Raw genomic sequence first — 24,012 nt, 5'->3', positions numbered from 1 at the left:
TTATTCGGCCGGATAGAGGGGGCTAAACGGGCTTGGCACGGGCTAGAGAAGAGATGGAGTCATGTGATACAGGAGGATGTGGAGCTGAGTGGACTTGCCGATGACTGGTACCAGCGGTGTCAAGATCGGCCTCAGTGGAGGAGGCTCGTGAAGGACGCTACTGGCGGTGGAGTGACGTTCACATCGAGCGGAGCGCCGGGTGCTAAAGCACAGCAAGTTGGCACAGTAGGGGGCACAGGTGGTGCATCAGCCAGTCATCTCGGTCATCTCAGTCAGTCGACCCGTGGCACCTGGGTCTGCCCCGTGACCTCCTGCCAGCGGGCGTTCGACACTTCACGTGGCCTCAACGTTCACATAGCCTGGCACAAGCGTCGTGGTGACGTCACCGCTACTTAGTTGCGAATGACGGTTATTGTTGTTGGAGTGTGTGATGGAGTGTGTGATGGAGTGTCGGGGAGCGGTAGTGCAGGCGGTCAGGGCGCTGCGCTACGAACCTGGCGACCCGGGTTTGATTCCTGCTAACGGCCGGCGCCGGTGACGAACCGGTCCTGAGCCTCCCCTAGGTAGACTCAGCCTTAAATTAGTACAGTACCTGGTGCGGTGTGTAGAAAACATCGCCACAGGGGGAGACAAAGGCGGCCGGGCGTGGTGCTGGCCACCCACCCCCTCGCGTGCCGTGCCAGCCTTCAGAGGTGCTTGCTAACAGCACTTACCCCAACAGTCTGTTAAGGCTATACGGGGGAGCTTTGTCTTTGGAGGTTATAGTGTGTGTCTGATGTGTGGTGGAGTGTCTGTGTGTGGAGGCTAAAGGGTATGTCTGAGTGTGTGGTGGGGGTATAGTGTGTGTCTGGTGGAGTGTCTGCGTGTGTGTTGAGGTTATTGTAGTGTGTGACTGATGTGTGGTGGAGTGTCTGTGTGTGGAGGCTAAAGGGTATGTCTGAGTGTGTGGTGGGGGGTATAGTGTGTGTCTGGTGGAGTGTCTGTGTGTGTATTGAGGTTATTATAGTGTGTGTCTGTGTGTGTGGGGGGGGGTGTTTCTTTGGTGGAGTGTCTGTGTGTGAGGAGGTTATTATAGTGTGTGTCTGACTGTGTGGTGGTGTTTCTGTGTGTGTGTGGAGGGGGTTATAGTGTGTGTCTAAGTGTGTGGTTGAGTATGGGGAGCGGTAGTGCAGTGGTTCGGGCGCTGCACTACGAGCCTGGCGACCGAGTTCGATTCCTGCTCACGGCCAACACCAGTGACGATTATCTGAACCGGTCCTGGGCCTCCCCGAGATCGACTCAGCCTCAAATGAGTCACTGGTGCGGTGTGTTATAAACATCGACACTGGGGGGACAAAGGCGGCCAGGCGTGGTGTTGGCCACCCAACCTATCAAGTCGTTTCCGCCTTGATAGGTGCTCGCTAACAGCACTGGCCCCAACAGTCTGTTAAGGCTATCTTTGTTTTTGTGGGGTGATAGGATGTGAGGTGGAGTGTCTGTGTTACAGTGAGTGATGTAGTCCATGTGTCGTGTCTGTATGCGAGTAATGCATATGTTAGTGTCTGTGATTGTAGTGTTTGACTGTTATCGCGTTTTTGATTTATTATCAAGTGCAGTGTGTTATAGTGTGTGATGTAATATTTGGCTCTTAAAGAGTCTGTGTGTGATGTATTGTCTATGAAGCACAGAGGGTTCTAGTGTATGTGACTGCCTGTTACAGTTTTAGTTTGTGTGCTGAACTTCTTTCGTACCGTATGTGTGATAGTGTGTCAGTGTGTCACGTAGTCTGACTGATCACCCATCTAACCGGGCTTCAACCTGCTTCGCTTCCAACAACCGACCAATGTTATTGGTCACACACCTTAAGACTTGGCTGCGTTAAGACACCGAGGTGCCAGAATAGACCTCTTTATTTACGCATCTAGGACAGGTTTTAGGAGTCTCAAAACTCGCTTTGATGAGGCTCCTGTACAGAGTGGGTTTGGCCAATTCTAGCTTCCAACAACCGACCAATGTGATTTGGTCGTAAACCTTAAGACTTGGCTGAGTTTAGCCACCGAGACACAGGGGACAAACATAATTATTTATTCGACTTAGAAAGGTTTTAGGAGTCTCAAAACTCGATTTGATTTGGGTCCTGCACAAAGTGGGGTTTGGCCAATTTTAGCTACCAACAACCGGCCAATGTGATTTGGTCGTAAACCTAAAGACTTGGCTGAGTTTAGCCACCGAAACAGAGGGGACAGACATAATTATTTAATCGAGTTTTAGGAGTCTCAAAACTCGATTTGATTTGGGTCCTGCACAAAGTGGGGTTTGGCCAATTTTAGCTTCCAACAACCGGCCAATGTGATTTGGTCGTAAACCTTAAGACTTGGCCGAGTTTAGCCACCGAGACACAGGGGACAGACATAATTATTTATTCGACTTGGGAAAGGTTTTAGGAGTCTCAAAACTCGATTTGATTTGGGTCCTGCACAAAGTGGGGTTTGGCCAATTTTAGCTACCAACAACCGGCCAATGTGATTTGGTCGTAAACCTAAAGACTTGGCCGAGTTTAGCCACTGAAACGCAGGAGACAGATATTATGATTTACTCGCCTAGGAAAGGTTTTAGGAGTCTAAAAACTCGATTTTATTTGAGTCCTGCACTTCGTGGGGTTTGGCCAATTCTTTAGCGAGTGTTTCTTTGTTGTTGCTGCTTTGCAGGAAGAAACTGGAGTGGTTGTGGAGAATTCGTACAAAACCGAGGGAACAACTTGTGAATATATTTGGAGATTGTGCACCGCATGGGTACCCTTTGCATCTTTGTGCATGTTAATTCTCATTACCTGTCAAAATCTTGAGGATTTTTCTATTTTGATCATGTAATAAAAAACACACACATGCAGCCATTTTTCACTAATCTACATAAATTTGCGGGTAATCTTCACGTTTGCCTGCAAGTTTGTCCTGAGAAGTGCTCCCTCGAAACCACTCCAGCAAATTTCAAGAATGAGTCATGTGAAAGCATACCATGTGTTGTTTAGGTGAACCAGGTTTAATATTAATTTAAAACAAACTATTAGCTTTGACCCAATAATTATATACTCTTTGGTTATTTCGGTAAAGTCACGTAGGTATAAAATAACATAATTATGTTTATTGGCTAGAAAACTGCTTATCCAATCTTCATTTACAATATCCCAGGCACGTGGTGTATGCCTCTTTTCAAAATCATACTAGTACCCATATGCGATGCTGTGAGTAGTGGTGGCTCACTGATAAGCACGAAGGTCAATAAAACCTGTCCAGCATTGAGATATCGCACAATTACTGTGGTGTAATGTTGATGTTGTATTACAGTAGTTATTCACAATTCCATTTTTTGACAGTTAGTGTAGTTATGCGAGTAGTGCGGTGATGCGAGTGAATAGTAATGTAATATTTATATTACCGTGATTATACATTAGCTTGTATATTTTAATAGACTACTATAGTTTAGTAAGTCATGTTAATATTGTAATAAAGGTGAGAGTGTAAAGATGTAATTTGTGTAGTTAGAGCTAAACATTTGTAGTATAACTAGTATATATTATCGTGGTAGTGCAGTAATAACATTAATCATGTAAATTGCTACTGTGGTAGTAAGTCTAGTGACACTGTGATGATACAACTTATTTATTTATTATGTAATTCTATCAGTAAATGTAGTGATGCTAATTGTATTGTTAATAAGGGTAGTGCTGTAATATTACCAGTGTAGCCAAGCTATTGGTACTGATCACTGATTGCAAGACGGTGCACTGATGTCCCTGCTGTTACTGGCGGTTGTTAATGGTGGAGTTAACAGTGCGGTGTGTCGTCACTCATACAGTGGTGATGTCACTTGGAGCGAATCACTGTAATCGCAAACTCTATTTTTCCTTCTCAATCACGCACCCTTACAAAGCACTACTGTACATTATACACTCTCATAAAGGGATCGAACAAACGCAGTGTCTTGTGGAGACGGTGGCTTCTGTGGGCATGGGATTCAGGCAAACACACGTGCATGGGAGTCGCCATTTTGTTGAGGCCCAACATTTATGTGTTGTGTCTCTCTCACCTTGTCCCCGTCTCACTGGGTCTCTCTACAGTCATTAGAAGGGGATTTAGAAAATGACACCACTTTTAAATTATTTGCGTCGTATACATTTTACGAGTTTTTTTTATATATAGTCATGATAATAATGATATATTGTAAGGTTAATGTGAGTGGTGAATGATATCCGAATCAGCCCTGGGCTCTTCACCAGAGGTGTGGACTCGAGTCATGTGACTTGGACTCGAGTCAGACTCGAGTCATGAATTTGATGACTTGCGACTCGACTTGGACTTGCATAACAATGACTTTGTCCCACCTATGAGATGTGGACTCGAGTCATGTGACTTGGACTCGAGTCAGACTCGAGTCATGAATTTGATGACTTGCGACTCGACTTGGACTTGCATAACAATGACTTTGTCCCACCTCTGCTCTTCACACACCAACGCACACTAACCACAGCAGTGAAGTTTGGCCAAACCCCGACAGCGAGAGGAACTTAATCCATCATTGGATTGGCAGAGGACTGGAAATGTAATTGTAAACGAATGCATTAATACCCTTTATTTTAAAAGGGAAAGCCTTACCAAGTCTCAAGTTTCTGGAGTGAAAACTTCCATTATATTCGACTAGAGGAGAGTCCTACATTATAATGTTTTTTTTTTAATTAATTCTACATACGAGTATATTGTGCCTGGGACAAAACTGGGGAACCTAGAGAAGAACTCGTACACAACAAGAGATGATAACGCCAAAAGCTCAACACACATGCATTCAAGAGTCTGCTTGCATTGCCGTATCTTGGCCACCTTGCAACCATGTGCATTTAGAAGTTTCACACATCTCTGCGTGGTCCACCAACCCTTACCTCCAGGGCTTCATTTTTTATTTTACATTTTTCTGAACGATGCGAGGTTGACTCGAAGTATGGGTGTAAGGCACCAGCACCAGAGCACTAGGTATGCCGATCTATAATCATGTTTTATTGTACCCCTATACAGTATTGCGATGATTTGATGAACAGGTTGAAATTTAATTACATACAAAACAAGGCGAGATGATGTGGTGTGTGCCAAACAAATCCTAAAACAGCATTCCAAACTGTTGCGGCTGAAGTTGAAGAACCGCTCACCCCAATGCACTGAATCACAGCATTGCACAAGTTTGCACCACCGCTTACTAGTCTTGCGCAAGGTATCTTGTTTTTATTAAAATAGGTGTAAAGATCGTGTTTATATTACGACTATCGAATTTCCAAATGAGATACATTTTTTTGAGGTGGGTGTGAGTTAAGACTTGATTCCCGACACGTTTTGCTTGAACAGTCAGTTTCTTCGATATAAAACGTTCAAGTTGAACTTGTATTTTTGTCTCCGTGTCTGTCTCTGTGGCTCCCTGTCTCTCTGTATCACGATCTCTTCATGTCCTTCTGTTAGTCTTCATGTCTGTTTGCCCAACTCTCTCTGTATCTGAGCCTGCCAACTTGTCTCTATTTCACACCGTTTTTCTGTCTTTGACTTTCTCCCTCTTTGAATGTTACAAGAACTATTACACTACTAATAATATAGTAATAGCAACTATAATAACATAATTCAGAGGTTGTTTTCTTCATATGTTTGGCCAGTTATTAAGTATGGCAGGAACCCCATGAACTCACAAATACATAACACATTGCTGCGGAGGGAGCTGGTAGGAACGTTGGGTTGCTCGGTCAATGGCCAGGGTCAACGGCGGCGTGGTGTATTCCGCAAATAGGGCACCACGGGGTGACCAGCCCCTCCCCACCCAGGCCCACCCCTCCCACCCCCCACCCTCCCCACCCAGCCCCTCCCCACCCTCCCCACCCAGCCCCTCCCCACCCAGCCCCTCCCTCCCCACCCAGCCCCTCCCTCCCCACCCAGCCCCTCTCTGCACGACGGACGGACACAATAATCCCCTGTGGGCTGGTGTAACCAGGAGGTTCCTACCAGTATAATGTACATATAGTCTGAAATCTGGAACATTCTTAACTGAAAAGTAATGTTTCCTGAGATATGTGCTTGCGATAGATATCCGTATATAGATCCTCCGCTATGTTCATGGTACTGTCTTTACCATTGGTTATGGTTCCATCTTTCTTTCTCAGGGCTAGTCTTTGCGATTTGCCAATCATCAACTTCCCTTTCTCTGTTTTTATGCTCATTTCTTTTTTTGGCATGACAAAAAAAACAGAGTTCCCCCCAAAAACGAAATTACCGGACATCATTATTGAAGCACAGAACAGCTGTTGGATACAAACAAGCGGCACTATTTACTAAAGCTTACACATAAATTAGACATTTTTATTGTCTCAATCGTTCCATTAAAAAACTGAGACAAAACTTACTTGCAAAAATGTATAGATCCATGAGCCTTCTGTTATACGTATATATAATGTTCATATAGAGCATAGAGAGCCAAATAACACGAATTAGAGGAAAATCAAGCACTTGAGCAAGCTGGATTTAGAACAAAAATGTAGTTTTTTTACCACCATTCACCACATACATTCCATCATATGAAAGAAAATATATCAAATACCATAATGCCTGCATTTCACAAACTATGAAAACGCATATGATTCATGGAAACTGATGTAGTCATACTCTTTGGTTCTTTCGGTAAAGTCACGGATGTAGAAAAAGAAAATAAATAATATCTCTCGCTGGTTCAGCAGTTACACGGCTGGATTCTTTTCTCCGCCTGAGGACGACCGCTTGTGTTGCGATCGAAACGTCGTGATAGATTATTTTTATTATTTTATTTCCTTTTTCTACCTACGTGACTTTACCGAAAGAACCAAAGAGGATGGATTGCTGCAGTCACGAAAGCTTCGAATCAAGATTGATACAGTCATCCAGGCTCTCACAAGAGGCTTTAAAGTTACCAATATGAACAATGATAACTATTTACAAAAATGGAAGAGTTATAATACTTCTGCATGTAGAAAATGTAATATAACACAGAGGAGTCAAGCAAGGAGATATGCCCCCAACAAGGTTATTGACAGTGACACTTATAATATAAATTCTGAAGTTGGTAGATGAGAAATGAAGGCGTATATATACACATTGAGAAATTATAAACAATCTTAGATGTTACGTCTGATAGTCGTTACCATGTCCAATGGAAATGAATTATAAGAAATAACTGAAAAACTAAGCAAAGAAGGTTGCAACATTGGGCCAAAGATAAATATATTTTTAAAAAGTCATGTATAACAATTTTGTTGAACAAACCAAAATTTATTGTAGGGACATAATTGGAAGACACAACTGAGTATGTATATCTAAAAAAAATATTAAAGGTGGACCATGATCACAATTATGTAACACAGATGTGAACAAGACAAGGTCAGGGTAATTTTGTAAAATGTTACTTGATATTAAATAAAAAAAACTAATGTGCCCAACGATGACAGTTTTCAATGGGCGCACATTACACATGCTATGCCAATTTTCAGAAACATGGACACTGACAAAATGGAAAAACTGAAAAGTACACGCAGAAGAATGGAGGGATGCTTACTGGCAATGACACCAAAAGAGGGATGTCATATTGGCTGCAGATAAAAGCGAACTTGGGCAGGACACAACAACACGTCACCAGAAGGGACAATGGCTGGTGGTCGACTCACGGTGGAGTGGCAACAAAACGAGGGAACACACCTGGAGGGATGTCCACTGCGGAGACGGAGTGAGGGGATCAGCTCGTCAGCATGGTGGCTTATGGCATCCCAAGACCATGTGGGGCGGCATCGACTTGTAGAGGCCTACATACAACAACAGTGGATTGAACATGGCTATTGGTGTATGTACGTTGAACTTGTTTCGCACCGTACGAAGCCAACCGTGCTAATTGGCGGTGCGGTGGAAGAACAACAAACTAAACACAAAACGCAGTTCTAAAGAAATGAGTTTTCAATCGAGATCATTTAAAAGTGCACAGCTCCAGTGGCGATTTTGATAGTGCAACAGATTAACTCGGCACAATCCACCAATCGCATGACCTTAAAAAGACACTGGTGTGTGAATGTGTACCACCGCCACCGCCACGTCCAGAAAGATTATTGTGGTACTGGTGGGTGCTTCTGGTGTTTCACGAGCGTGCCATCACAGAAGCCGCTTGGGAGGATGCCACTGCGCGTCATTCGCCTGCCCTAAATATTCACCTCCTGTCCCAGGCCACCGTGACACTCTGGCAGTGCTCAGCATTTCATTGCCACACCTCTCACCTGGGCGATGCTATCGCCTGTGGGCGGGTCTACCTAACTGCCCTGCTGAAATGCCAGCAAACTTCTGGGAGGCTCAACAGGCAAATTATATGGTGAGCTGGTAGTCCCTCCCACAAGCATCCCACCTCCCCCACCACACCTAACGACAACAACAACAGCCGCCGTTTGCCACGAAGGACGGCGACTACACCGCAGCGCTGATGCCAGGCTAGTTGCACTTTGAGGTCACGTGAAGTGGCGAAGGCTCGCTGGCAGGTCACGGGACAGACCCAGGATCCATGGTTTGACTGACGGAGTTGACTGGCAGATGCACCACCTGTGCCCCACCACTACAGGAACGAGGCTCATTGTGACGTTAGCACCGCCGAATGCTCATAGGGGTCCACCCACTCCTTTACCAATCCCGCCCACGAAGTAAGTCGGCAGGAGTCGAACACGAGGCCAGAAGCAGATGTAATCCAGGACAAAATCACAAATTTCACCAAAGCTTCAAGATACCACGGTGACAGCCTCTGTGAAAACCGGGACGCCTGTGGTAGCTTCTTCGTGTGAGTGAGCAAGGCAATGATCAATCCGCTGGTAGCCAAACCCCAGAGGTCGCAATCGGGTACCCGATACCCGTACCCTACCCGATACCCGGCTACCCGGCTACCCGTACCCGGCCGGGTACGGGCACCCGTTTGCGACCCTGGTGCGGCCAGGTACGGGTACGGGTAGACCGTGAGTCACTGGTGAGTAACCGTTTGTCACTCATTTCCCAACGTCTTGTCTCTTCTCACAATTCAAGTTCCTAGAATCAACCCACCCGCGCCTGCAACATGGCTTCATCCCAGAGGTCGTAATCGGGTACCAGATACCCGATACCCGGCTACCCGTACCCGGCCGGGTATCGGGCACGGGTCCTGGTACCCGTACTGGTACCCGTACCCTACCCGGCCGGGTACCCGTACCCTACCCGGCCGGGTACCCGTACCCTACCCGGCCGGGTACCAGTACCCTACCCGGCCGGGTACCAGTACCCTACCCGGCCGGGTACCCGTACCCTACCCGGCCGGGTACCCGTACCCTACCCGGCCGGGTACGGGAACCCGTTTGCGACCCTGGTGCGGCTGGGTACGGGTACGGGTAAGGAATCAAAACCCGTTTGCGACCTCTGCCAAACCCGCAGCCTGGAAGAGGGGGCGCTGGTTCGGGAACGATGCCGCTCCGGCCGCGACTGTTCGCCAACGCGGACGTTAGGTGGCGGTGTTCAGCCGACTCCGCGCCGAGATGACAATCGTCGAGAGCAGTCGGTAGGGGGCACAGTTTGAGAATTGTCTCTGCCAACTTTTTAGTCTGCACATCGCGCGCCAAGAAGAAAATCGGAACCATATAGCGCAGGGTAATAATTCGTATACAAATACAACAAAATCCAACGCAGCCAAACATATGCATAGTTTAACACGTAGGCTTTCGCGACCAATATTATTCATAATCAAGCAGTGAACTATTTGTCTTTTGTCAACATGACACTTTTTTGCTGATTGGCCGTGTCGGGTGGTGGAGAGTTACGACACAATTATAAATAAGGCGATCTAACCCAAAAACATTGATTATGAATACATATGCATGCATACACATACCAGCAATGCGCACACCACACATATACAAAGATCCCCCGTGTAGCCTACATATGCTGTTGGGGCAAGTGTTGTTAGCGAGCAAATATACAATATTAGCTTGGGATAGTTAGATAAAGTCGTAGTGTGGCCAGCACCACGCCAGGCCCCAGTGCTGATGTTTGAATCACTCGCCACTGATGTTATCAGAATCAAAATGTTGAATGCTGGAGGAATCCGATGAGCTATAAAGCTCTTGTTCACCGATGTCCAGTAGGGGCAGCATTAAATTCGAGCGGCCAACTGCTAACGCACAGATAGACACGCACATCTAATTATTTTTGCAATTCTAATTCATCACGAACAAATATAGTCAAGAGTCAACGCTAACCAGTGTGCCACCGCTCCTACAATGTACACAAAAACATACCCCACTACCAGACCAATGTGTACACACCACATATACACACACACACCACTAAATAGACAGACATACTGTGTACAACCACACCAATTCACAGTCACACAAGAGACGCGTTTAAAAACAATGGAGCTCAGCAGCTGATTTCATTCACAGCGCTTCCTTGTCTGATGAGCGTGTTGCCAGCTAACCATTGGCCACATAGCCATGTGTACACATAATCATAGTGACTATTCAATTTATTTATGTTGAAAAGCCTCATTCTCACGATTCGTCTTCGGGAGGGCCCTACAATTGTCAAACGTTGGCCAATTATTTTCCCAATCGTGGTTTGCGCGTGGAAGGATATTTGATTAACCAGAGAAATGCTGTTCGAACGAGGGGATAACGCCACACAGATGGGTTCACGAACGCCCATTGTTGTGCTGCCGGCTGCTCTCCACCTCATAGCCCAGCGGCCCTTCAAGAGTCACATTACTCGATTACAGTAATCCATTCGACTGCTTGATGGGTGATCTGCCGTCCGCCATGGTAACGTTGGATTCCCACAGTTAGCTTGGGGCCGATGAGCGAGGGGACAATGTTAGCGCCGTCTTTGTGCTGACCGTCTTGCAAGTCCCTTGCTGGTGTCAGCCGAGACCCGGGAGACACGTGTGGGCCACGTCTCCATACAGGCGATCAAATCGCCCGCCAGATTTCGTCAAGATCTCAAAAGCTAAGCAGGATTTTTTGAGCCTGGAGAGTGTTTGGATGTGCGGCCTCACCGTGCATTAAACCTCAGGTGCTGTGGGCTGTTGTGGAGTTACATGGTCAGCTGCAGAGTGCAGTGTAGCAATATCTATTGTACGCTGATCCGTCTATACTCTCTTCTCCATAATAAAGGTTTTTTTAGGGTAAATCGCGTCAATGTGTGTCGTTAGACCCGCCACCACCCGACACAGGCAATTAGTAAGGTTTGCCACGTCAACACATGCCCAATGAGTTGCTCGTCCAGCACACCGGTGTGTTGGAGAGTAAACCCACATTGACAGTTCGACGTGTCGCCGGTAATTCCAACCAGCCTCCTCACTGAAACTCCGCTGTGCAGTATGGTCGAATAGGCTACACGAACCGTACGCCGAGGGAAGGCCCTCCTCATCCAGCAGTGGAGTGATGCTGGCATCGGGAACGTGTTAAATGTCAAAAAAAACATTGCGAACAATGTAACGTATCCCAGGGCATGAGCGTCTCCATTAACTTTCGCGAAAGTCACTCCCTGTCCTTTATTTAACCACGTAGGCACCCACCAGTGCGTTTGGACCATCGCATGTTGTTGGCTTTGTGGCTGATTGGACCTAAATGTGGGGATGTTGTTCGCACCGCTAGTGGCTTGGGACCCAGGCTGGACTCCCTATGGAGAGGGATTACCACGTGGCCAGATTATAATATTGCAAATACTGTAATGTCATAATGCGCGAGCCATTAGTATTGTTACACACAGCAAAAACTACCATCAAAGCGCCCGACCTCCTGGGATTTCCGAAGAAAACCAGTTTTGAGCCTGGTTAATATGTCTATAGACGTGGGGGCAGCGAGGTGTGGCCAGTAGATGGCAGCTAATTGCGAGCATTGTGAAACCCTGTGGCGTAGAAATCCCATGTTCCCGTGGAGGTGACCAGTCCACGTGACACATCCAGTACTCATGGCCTGTGTTCATCCAAGTAAACATCACCGGGTTTGAAGACTCTCTTATTCAAGAGGGTCCTGCATTGGGATCTCTGGCCAATTCCATACAGCAGTCTATTCAAAGGGCCACCACTGTATATTGTGTTTACAGACGACTGTGCTGTAATGATGATAATTCCACAGTCCTTTATCAATTCCTCCTCTACGCCGTGTGAAGTTACGTGGCTTTTATATTTTTAAAGTAAAAAAAAACAAAGTGTCTGCTTCATTTTTGATGTCGGCTCTGCCCCAGTAGCCGAAATTCCACATTCCTGCGACGGGAGACAGTACTGACATTATTTTTGCAGATGAAATTCATGTATTATTGAAATGACTCTACAGGTTATTATAGTTATATTGGTGGTAGCATAGTTGGCATGGGCCCCAGTGCAAGGAACGAAATGTGACCCTTCATGTCCACTGCTCCCTACAGTGTACTGTTTCTCTGAGAGTATGCATATGAATTCATAGTTGTGTACGTAGGTGTAATACGCTCTTCGTGTAATGTACGCGCACATTGATACAAATACGCATAAATACACCAAAGTCCACAGAAAGCACGTGTTTGTGCAATTGTGTATATGTATCCGGGTGTGTCTGAGTGGATACAGTAAATATGCAGCTATGTAAATGTGAGTGTATCGTGTATGTGTTGGTGTATGTATCAATGTTTACCTGTGTGATTGCGTATCTGTGTCTGCGTTTGTGAGTGTACTGTATCAAAGTGCATCAAAGTGCTCGCTAACAGAACTTGCCCAAACATTCTACTTGGCTATGCGGGGGATCATTGACTCGCCATGTAATATATCAAAGTGATTGTACATACAGTATATACTGGCAATGATATGGCGAAATGCGCTCACACTTGCATGAAACCGACCAGCTGAGCTCGATTTGTGCCCACGGCCAATACCAGTGGCCAGCGCTGCAGTTTGCATCGTTTCTGGGTTTCCCCTCCTTCCATCAACCCGCACTAAAGCAGAGTGGTGGCAGAGGATTGACAAAGGGCTGTGGATGAAATAGGCTCGTAATAGTTCATCATGCAGAGGAGCGAGCCGAAACACACGAACATTATCGACGGCATAAACCCCGACACGGGATAAGACTCGAGTTGAAAATCGACGAATCGCGGGTAGACTGCGAAGACTGACAATGCCAGTAGGTATTGTTTTTTTTAAGTTTACATCCCGATTCGTATTCTATTATTTAATTTAATTTATTATTTTATCTTTAGACGTGACTTAACCGAAAGAACCAAATAATAATTCCTGCAGTCACGAAAGTTCTAAAATTAAGATTGAGTTTACATCCCTTTATCAATCCCGTGCAAGATGAAGGCCTCTCTATCTCTTGCTCTCTCTCTCTCTCCACGCTGTGTCGGTGATCGGGGGAGCTGCTATTTGACCTTCAACCTCCGATGGTCAGTGCGGGATCGACTCCGAAATTCAGCGCCACTCATGTCAGCCGTGACCCTGGGAATCGGGGGGGGGGGGGGCACTCGGGCTCGTCGCACAGCTGCGCTCACCGCTGCGCCACCGCTCGCTCCATCCTCGTACGTATCGATGATGTTCGTGCACAGTGACCATTACTTGTGCGCGGTTCATCTTCATCATCAGAGGTGCTCGACAACAGTCTGCTAAGAGGCTATACGGGGTTGTTGGGGGGGGGCGATCTTTGTCCGTCCGTGCTGTGTCCAGCTGTGTGTGAGTGTATCGTGTGTGTGTATCGTGTGTGAGTATCGTGTGTGTGTGTGGGTGTATCGTGTGTGTGTGTGGGTGTATCGTGTGTGTGTGTATCGTGTGTGTGTGTATCGTGTGTGTGAGTATCGTGAGTGTATCGTGTGTGTGTGTGTCGTGTGTGTGTGTATCGTGTGTGTGAGTGTATCGTGTGTGAGTGTATCGTGTGTGAGTGTATTGTATGTGTGTGAGTATCGTGTGTGAGTATATCGTGTGTGAGTGTATCGTGTGTGAGTATATCGTGTGTGAGTGTATCGTGTGTGTGTGTATCGTGTGTGTGTGTGTATCGTGTGTGTGTGTATCGTGTGTGTGTGTGTATCGTGTGTGAGTGTGTCGTGTGTGAGTGTATCATGTGTGTGTGTGTATCGTGTGTGAGTGTATCGTGTGTGTGTGTATCGTGTGTGTGTGTGTATCGTGTGTGTGTATCGTGTGTGTGAGTATCGTGTGTGTGTGTGTGTATCGTGTGTGAGTGTGTCGTGTGTGAGTGTATCATGTGTGTGTGTGTATCGTGTGTGTGTATCGTGTGTGTGAGTATCGTGTGTGTGAGTGTATCGTGTGTGAGTATATCGTGTGTGTGTGTATCGTGTGTGAGTGTATCGTGTGTGTGTATCGTGTGTGTGTGTATCGTGTGTGTGTCTCGTGTGTGTGAGTATCGTGTGTGTGTGTGTATCGTGTGTGTGTGTGTATCGTGTGTGTGAGTATCGTGTGTGTGAGTATCGTGTGTGAGTGTATCGTGTGTGTATCGTGTGTGAGTGTATCGTGTGTGTGAGTGTATCGTGTGTGAGTGTATCGTGTGTGTATCGTGTGTGTATCGTGTGTGTATCGTGTGTGTATCGTGTGTGTGTGTATCGTGTGTGAGTGTATCGTGTGTGTGTATCGTGTGTGTGAGTATCGTGTGTGTGAGTATCGTGTGTGTGAGTATCGTGTGTGAGTGTATCGTGTGTGTATCGTGTGTGAGTGTATCGTGTGTGTATCGTGTGTGTATCGTGTGTGTGTGTATCGTGTGTGAGTGTATCGTGTGTGAGTGTATCGTGTGAGTATCGTGTGTGTGTGTATCGTGTGTGAGTGTATCGTGTGTGTGTGTATCGTGTGTGAGTGTATCGTGTGTGTGTGTGTATCGTATGTGTGAGTATCGTGTGTGTATCGTGTGTGTGTGTATCGTGTGTGTGTGTATCGTGTGTGTGAGTATCGTGTGTGTGAGTATCGTGTGTGTGTGTGTATCGTGTGTGTGTGTATCGTGTGTGTGTGTATCGTGTGTGTGTGTATCGTGTGTGTGTATCGTGTGTGTGTATCGTGTGTGAGTGTGTATCGTGTGTGTGTGTATCGTGTGTGAGTGTGTCGTGTGTGAGTGTATCGTGTGTGTGTGAGTATCGTGTGTGAGTGTATCGTGTGTGAGTGTATCGTGTGTGTGTGTGTGTATCGTGTGTGTGTGTATCGTGTGTGTGAGTATCGTGTGTGTGAGTATCGTGTGTGTGAGTATCGTGTGTGTGAGTATCGTGTGTGTGTGTGTATCGTGTGTGTGTGTATCGTGTGTGTGTGTATCGTGTGTGTGTGTATCGTGTGTGTGTGTATCGTGTGTGTGTATCGTGTGTGTGTATCGTGTGTGAGTGTGTATCGTGTGTGTGTGTATCGTGTGTGAGTGTGTCGTGTGTGAGTGTATCGTGTGTGTGTGAGTATCGTGTGTGAGTGTATCGTGTGTGAGTGTATCGTGTGTGTGTGTGTGTATCGTGTGTGTGTGTATCGTGTGTGTGAGTATCGTGTGTGTGTGTGTATCGTGTGTGTGTATCGTGTGTGAGTGTATCGTGTGTGTGAGTATCGTGTGTGAGTGTATCGTGTGTGTGTATCGTGTGTGTGAGTATCGTGTGTGTGAGTATCGTGTGTGAGTGTATCGTGTGTGCGTGTATCGTGTGTGTGTGTGTATCGTGTGTGTGTGTATCGTGTGTGTGAGTATCGTGTGTGTGTGTATCGTGTGTGTGTGTATCGTGTGTGTGAGTATCGTGTGTGAGAGTATCGTGTGTGTGAGTATCGTGTGTGTGAGTATCGTGTGTGAGTGTATCGTGTGTGCGTGTATCGTGTGTGTGTGTGTATCGTGTGTGTGTGTGTATCGTGTGTGTGAGTATCGTGTGTGTGTGTATCGTGTGTATGTGTATCGTGTGTGAGAGTATCTGTAATCATGGAGACAAAGAACCCCCATATAGCCTGCAACAGACTATTGGGGCAAGTGCTGTTTGCGAGCACCTATCAAAGCCCTGCACGGCACACGAGGGGGTGGGTGGCCAACACCACGCCCGGCCGCCTTTGTCTTCCCAGTTGGCGATGTTTTACACACCGCACCAGGTACTCATTTGAGGCCGAGTGGACCTAGGAGAGAGATGGGAGCGGTGGCGCAGTGGTTAACGCACGAACGCCGCTGCCCAAGTTCGCTTGGCGAGTGACATTAGAACCGGTGCGGTGTGTAAGTCATCATCATCGTCGACCTGGAACCATTGAAGACAAAGACGGCCACGCGTTGTCCTGGCCACACCAACCTCTTTCATAGGTGCTCGCTTCACAGCACTTGCCCCAAGAAGTCAGTCGAGGCTATACGGGGGGTCTTTGTCTTTGCAGAATGCCACTTACGGTCACGCAATGGGCTCTGTTAGCGAGCGCCTATTAACTCGAAACGCTCGGCTCGCCCCCGTAACGCGACTCCGCGTTAACACAACCTCACCGCGTTGACACAACCTCACCACCACCAACAACCTCGTGTTAACACAACCTCGTGCTAACACAACCTCGTGTTAACACAACCTCACCACCAACAACATCCTCCTCGAGATTATCGCGTTAACACAACCTCAACATCACCACCAACATCCTCCCCGACTCTCGCGTTAACACAACCTCGCCACCAACAACATCCTCCCCGACTCTCACGTTAACACAACCTCGCGTTAACACAACCTCAACACCAACAACATCCTCCCCGAGATTCTCGCGTTAACACAACCTCGCGTTAACACAACCTCAACACCAATAACATCCTCCCCGAGATTCTCGCGTTAACACAACCTCGCGTTAACACAACCTCAACACCAATAACATCCTCCCCGAGATTCTCGCGTTAACACAACCTCGCGTTAACACAACCTCACCACCAACAACATCCTCCCCGACTCTCGCGTTAACACAACCTTGCCACCACCAACATCCTCCCCGACTCTCACGTTAACACAACCTCGCGTTAACACAACCTCGCCACCACCAACAACCTCTCTACCACCACCAACATCCTCACCGACTCCGCGTTAACACAACCTCACCATCACCACCACCACCAACATCCTCGCCGACTCTCACGTTAACACAACTCCGCGTTAACACAACCTTGCCATCACCAACAACATCCTCGCGTTAACACAACCTCGCCACCACCACCAACAACCTCGCCACCACCACCAACAACCTCGCCACCACCACCAACAACATCCTCGCCGAGACTCACCCGTTAACACAACCTCACCATCACCACCAACATCCTCACCGACTCTCGCGTTAACACAACCTCGCCACCATCACCACCAACATCCTCCCCGACTCTCGCGTTAACACAACCTCGCCACCACCACCAACATCCTCACCGACTCTCACGTTAACACAACCTCGCGTTAACACAACCTCACCACCACCAACATCCTCCCGAGACTCTCACGTTAACACAACCTCGCGTTAACACAACCTCAACATCACCACCACCAACATCCTCACCGACTCCGTGTTAACACAACCTCACCATCACCACCACCAACATCCTCCCGAGACTCTCGCGTTAACACAAACTCACCACCACCACCATCGACAACTCGGTAACATCCTTCATTGTAACAACAAAGACAAAGGTCCCCCGTGTAGCCTGTAACAGACTGCTGGGGCAAGTGCTCTTAGCGAGTAGCAGCACCTATGAAGGCCACTGGCACTGTGGCACACGAGGGGGTGGGTGACCAGCACCACGCCCGACCGCCTTTGTCTCCCCCCCAGTGGCGATGTTTACTAGACACCGCACCAGGTACTCATTTGAGGCTGAGTCGACCTAGGGGGGAGGCCCGGGACCGGTTCAGACAATCGTCGCCGGTGGTGTTGGTGGCCGTGAGCGGGAACCCAACTCGGGTCACCGGGTTCGTAGCGCAGCGCGAACCGCGGATGCCCCCCACACACAGACAGCCTCGCTTTAACACAACCTCGCTTTAACACAACCTCGCTTTAACACAACCTCGCTTTAACACAATCTCGCTTTAACACAACCTCGCTTTAACACAATCTCGCTTTAACACAATGTCACTTTAACACAATCTCACTTTAACACAATATCACTTTAACACAATATAACTTTAACACAATCTCGCTTTAACACATTCCCACTTTAACACAATCTCGCTTTAACACAACCTCGCTTTAACACAACCTCGCTTTAACACAATCTCACTTTAACACAATCTCACTTTAACACAATCTAGCTTCAACACAATATCACTTTAACACAAATCGTTTAACACAATCTCGCTTTAACACAACCTCGCTTTAACACAATCTCGCTTTAACACAACATCGCTTTAACACAACCTCGCTTTAACACAATCTCACTTTAACACAATCACACTTTAACACAACCTCGTTTAACACAATCTCGCTTTAACACAATCTCGCTTTAACACAACATCGCTTTAACACAACCTCGCTTTAACATTAACACAACCTCGCTTCAACACAATCTCGCTTTAACACAACCACACTTTAACACAATATCAATTTAACACAACCTCACTTTAACACACTTGTAACACACTTGTAACACACGTATAAGTGTGTTGTTATGTTTCAGCACATTCGTTACTCACCCGGTGATATCCATTTCTTTCATGTGCATTGCGCCGCCGCTTGTTAAACAATGTGTGTCATATTTGTATTATATTAGTCCGTGTATACATTAAGTGTGTGTTGTGTGTTGAAGTACAGCTGTGTGAGGGTGTTTGTCAGTGTGTGTGTGTGCCCTATCTTTGTTACGTGTCCGTGTGTATGTCTCCGTATTAAGGATGTACCTACATCAGGGTGTACTAGCGTGCATGTTGAAGCGCTTATGCCCGTGTGAGTTTGTGTCTCGATATTAATGCTGCCTATGTGTCTGTATATTAGTGTCTATGTTTCGGCGTTAGTGTATTACTCAACAGTATATCATCAGTGCGTTACACAATGTGTGTGTGTGCGATAGTGAAGCATGTGTCCCTTTGCCCAGTGTTATTTTGTGTGTGGGTCCATGCCTGAGTGTGTGTGTGTCACTCTAATACTGTCTGTATGTGCACAACTCACTCTGGGTGTGTGTGTGTCACCGTGTCCCACCACGTGTGTCCATACAACTGCCCGCTCTGTGTACGTTTGAACGTGACCCACTGCCAGTCCAGAGCCAAGACCTCTTTGACTGTGCGTGCAATATCTTCCCCGTGAGTCTGCGTGTCTGTCCTGCGATGTCCGCCTGTCTGTCAGCGTGTTTGCTGGCGTGAGTCTACAACTAACTGGGTCTGTCTGCTCTCACTGAATGCAATGCCTTAATTCTTCTTCTCTTACACCCCCCACCACCACCACCACTCCTCCCCTCTGCACCCCCCATCCATCCACCCACCCCTCTATCTCTCTATTTTGTGTGTACGTTCAGTCGGCTGGCAGCAACGATCTGCGCATGCGCTACTTTATATCGAGACGAGGAAGGAGGGGGTGGTGGGTGGGTGGGTGGGGGCCGAGAGGGTGGAGGGGGCGGCGGTGAGGGGCGGGGGTGGAGGGTTGTGAGGGGCGGGGCTTGTGAGGGGGCGGGGCTTGTGAGGGGGTGGGGTGGGGGGGGGTCGCGGGGGGGTGTTGCTGATGTAAGAAGGGGGGAGAGCGCGGGACGCACAGAGCCACAGTGACCTGCTCCTCCGGCGTGCGCACGCGCACAACGCGAACACAACAAAGACAACGATTTCCCGTATGGCTTTAACAGGGGGCTTTGGGGGGGGGCTTTGGGGGGGTGGTGGCAATTGCTGTTAGCGAGCACCTGTTAAGGGAACGCCGCGGGTGCCGGCAGCCACGCATGGTTGCCTTTGTCTCCCCCCAGTGATGGATGGTTAACGCAGCGTACCAAGGTGGTTGCAGTTTAAGGCTGAGTTGACCTGGGGGGGGGGGGGAGGGGGCCCGTATCGCCAACGTGTGTACGTCGTGTCCCGCAAAAATCTAATTTGGGTTATTGGGTTCATAGAACAGTGCGATAACTACTTACTCTACCCCACCGCTCCAGCGCATAATTTGTAACTGCTGTATATCTAATAGATGTAGACTCTATTAGATATACAGCAGTTACAAATAGTACGTGTAGACTCAATCTTTATCCTGGAGAAATCCTATGATCTATGAAGCTCTTTTTCACAGATGCCCAGTAGTCTTTTTCGCTGATGTCAGTCGTCCAATAGTCATAGCCGTCATCCTAGGTATGATGCTGATCTGCATTGGGCAATGTTTGTTGTCTCAAACACTGCTGATGAAGCCGAGGAGAATCCAGCCCAACTGCTGTCCTAGTAATCGCTAAAAAAAACCCTGTTACCGGGTGTGATGTTGAGAGGTGAAGATCCAGAGGAGACTAGGATCAGATGGGGTTGAGCCAGTAACCTCCTTGGCATGGGGCCGAGAACTTTAAAAACAATTACCAGCCATGATAAATCCACTGCTCGATGCATCTTCCCCAAACTGTCTCCATCTCTCGCGGTCCTGCGATGGAGCAATCCGTCTAGCATCTGCGCAAAAGATGATTGAATTAAGCAACTTCTAATTATTGTTTTTCTCGTAAAGCCATAGAAGAACGAATAAGTGGCACGACTCTAACCGAGCCGCTGCTTATAATGAGACAAAAACGGAAATGTAATTTTTTGAATCTGGGCTGGAAAACAAATCAAGGCCCCAGAGGTTGATTGATGGGTCTCACTCCGGGCATGGTCAGAAGTTCAACATCACTCGAGGTCCCGAGCTATACATTTACAGACTGGAGGAATCTGATGAGCTATGAAGCTATTTTTTTCACGCATGTCCATTAATGTAAGTTCGACCCCGATCGTTAGCGAACCAAATAATTCGCCTCCTGTGGAATGTTACGTTCACGCCGATAGAAAGCGACAAATGCCCACTCCTGCGGCCACCAGTCTATTTCTATTATTATTAATACACAGCCTATGGTCCCTCAGGGGACTGTAAAACGACTCCCACTTTATGGAATAGAAATTACCCTCTTGAGGCCCAGACATTATTGACTTGACACGCAGACGTATATGCACACATATGCTGCACATGTGCTCATGTATCTACTGTATAGGCAAATTCACACAGATGAGGGATGCTGCCGTGATGTAGATGCTCAGCATCACTGATCGTGTAATCCAATGGTCGTCCATTCGATTTCCCGGAGCGGCAGTGGAAACAATGGGTACGTTTCATAAACACCCCCCCCCCTCTATCGATGGGATATACTACAGCTCGTCGATCGACTGGACACCACAGTATGTGTACACACGAGAGTTGGAACACATTGTAATCGATTACTTCATGGGTAGTGATCAGAACCCATTGCAAGGCCGCCCAGGAATCATATTTGCTTGAAGGCAAGAAACCCCCCTAAAAGCAATTGATGATGCCGATTCCATCAATAAGTGTCGGCCCATCAACCTCCTCCTCCCTTCCATCCACACCACGTGGTCGAGGAATTGAACCCCATAATATTTAACGGTAATCGATTGCTTAAAATCGTATATCCCAGGTTAAATCAGTATCACACTCTCAATAATTGTTATGATAGCTCAATATCTGGAATGAGATGTGAGCACACACGGGCTTTGGGAGGGAGAATCTGGTATCAAGATAAGAGTGGGTGGTTCGAGCCTGAGCCATGCAGGTGTTGGTCACCTAATCAGCAGGGAAAGTGGACTATGTTAGGGATAAAGCGATTAAGGGAGGTCGTACAGTGCCCAACTGAAGCTTTACGAGTCACATACGTGAGCACCACATCTGTATATTATCGTGATGTAGTCTCGAGTGAAGGTCTACAGAGACGCAGATAATAGCAACACGGTGTGCTCAGGGCTGGTGGTAGGTTAATTCAAATTAACACGGCAACGAGGGGTGGGAGGGGTCATTAACACATTCCTGCGGAGGGAGCTGGTAGGAACGTTGGGTTGCTCAGTCAATGGCCAGGATCAACGGCGGCGTGGTGTATTCCGCAAATATGGCCGACTGTGAGGGCGGGCACAAGCCGGCGTGAGTAGGTAAAACGTTGAGTTTTATAAGGGCACCACGGGGTGACCAGCCCCTCCCCACCCAGCCCCTCCCCATCCTCCCCTCCCAGCCCCTCCCCAACCAGCCCCTCCCCACCCAGCCCCTCCCCACCCAGCCCCTCCCCACCCTCCCCTCCCCACCCAGCCCCTCCCCACCCTCCCCTCTCCACCCAGCCCCACCCCTCCCATTTTTCGATGCACGACGGACGGACGTACACAATAATCCCTTGTGGGCTGGTGGAACCAGGAGGTTCCTACCAGTATTATGTGTCATGTCAACCCGTAACGTCGCTCACCGAGGTCACGGCTCATAGGATGCTCACACTAACACAAGTCTGGCCATGTTATTTTAAACAGCGACAAGACAATGCGACAACTACATACCGGTTTCATCTCCGTTAGGAATCGTCAGGACAGTCCAGGCAAACATCGCCGACTGCTGCTGCCTTGTGTCTCAAGATGCATTTTTCAATCTGATGAGATTCTCATAATTTCGACCGTGTTAGAGTTGGTTTTATACACAGTACGCGTTCAATAATGGGCCTACGGCAAAGAGACACCCCGTCCCTATGACTATCTGCCCTCAAGTTTTACACTAATAGAGGCAAAATCAGTGCCTCCTCGCTTTATAACGAGCAACTGGAGTCAGTCTCCATAATAAAGCACAACCGCTGTAGGCTTCCCATAAAGTGTCAGGAATTCTATTGATTATGATGATTGATTGAACCCCTGAGATAGGAACTTCGCCTTCCAAAGACAGGGCCGCGAGTTTGAGATGATGATCACAATCGTGTTACACTCTCTTCAGTTGGGGCTTCATGGTGGGTAGAAGAGGTCAATATCCATTGTTGTACTGTAGTTCTATGCTGTTCGACTTCACCAACCCGCGCTAACTACCGTGATGAAATGTGGTCAATGTAATTTGGCGATATGGCCGAGAGGCATAGCGTGTTAACCACTTTGTTGCATTGGTTCACGGTTCGAATTACAGCGACCGCCCTGGTTATTACTGCGGGCGTAATGACCGTAATAATACGCCCCAGCTGCCTCACAATGCACGTTAATGGCCCCCTGACGACATTCGTCACAGTACACCATTGTGTGCCGGCGTTAAGGTTCAAACTTTACAAATTCTATAATTACCCACACATCGCTCAAATGGGAGATGACACGTGGCAATCATTGCCCACTCTTGCAATTAAATTACGACTATCCTCATCTCTTGAGTTCTCTCCTGGTGGTTAAACAAAATCAACTCCCAAGAGACTTTCAATTAACTTCGTCGCTTCGGTGACGTTATTGTGAGACTGTGGTAAGATCCAGTGACACAGCGTGGGATATATACACACACACGCGCGTGTAGAGCGATGTTTTCCTTCTGTGACCGACCCCTACAGCGTTAATACTGTTGGGGCAAGTGCTGTTAGCGAGGACCTACGAAGGCCGGCACGGCACACGAGGGGGTGGGTGGCCAGCACCACGCCCGGCCGCCTTTGTCTCCCCAGTGGTGATGTTTACTACACATCGCACCAGGTACTCATTTAAGGCGGAGTCGACCTAGGGGACCGGTTCAGATAATCATGAATTACGCAAAGTTACGAATGCAATGTACAATGCAGTATACACAAACAGCACATACAGTAACGGGCAGTACACACGATCAGTATATGTAGAGCGCACCGTGACATTACAGAGACGGTACGCACAGCACACGCGTAGGTCAACGTACACACACACAGTACACACACAGTACACACACACTACACACACAGTACACACACAGTACACACACAGTAAACACACACAGTAAACACACAGTACATACACAGTAAACACACAGTACACACACACAATACGCAGTACGTGCACACAGTACACACACACTGCACACACAGTGTACACACAGTACACACGACCGCGTGCACGGTCAAGACGA

At 47.7% G+C, this 24,012-nt stretch overlaps 1 protein-coding gene across 1 annotated transcript in view; it reads right to left on the bottom strand.

Annotated features, from left to right (window-relative positions):
• LOC144955127 (uncharacterized) overlaps positions 1-19,394 on the bottom strand; it is a 38,642-nt gene extending 19,248 nt beyond the window's left edge. The window contains 2 exon segments of the mRNA XM_078885459.1: positions 7,731-7,834; positions 18,630-19,394. The gene's annotated coding sequence lies outside the window, so the exon portion shown is untranslated.
• Between the last annotated feature and the right edge of the window lie 4,618 nt (positions 19,395-24,012).

Source organism: Lampetra fluviatilis, chromosome 3 (assembly GCF_964198595.1).
Source record: "Lampetra fluviatilis chromosome 3, kcLamFluv1.1, whole genome shotgun sequence".
Lineage (NCBI taxonomy): Eukaryota > Metazoa > Chordata > Hyperoartia > Petromyzontiformes > Petromyzontidae > Lampetra > Lampetra fluviatilis.
The sequence above is the reverse complement of the archived record's forward strand: the minus strand, read 5'-3'. Positions and strand labels throughout refer to the sequence as shown.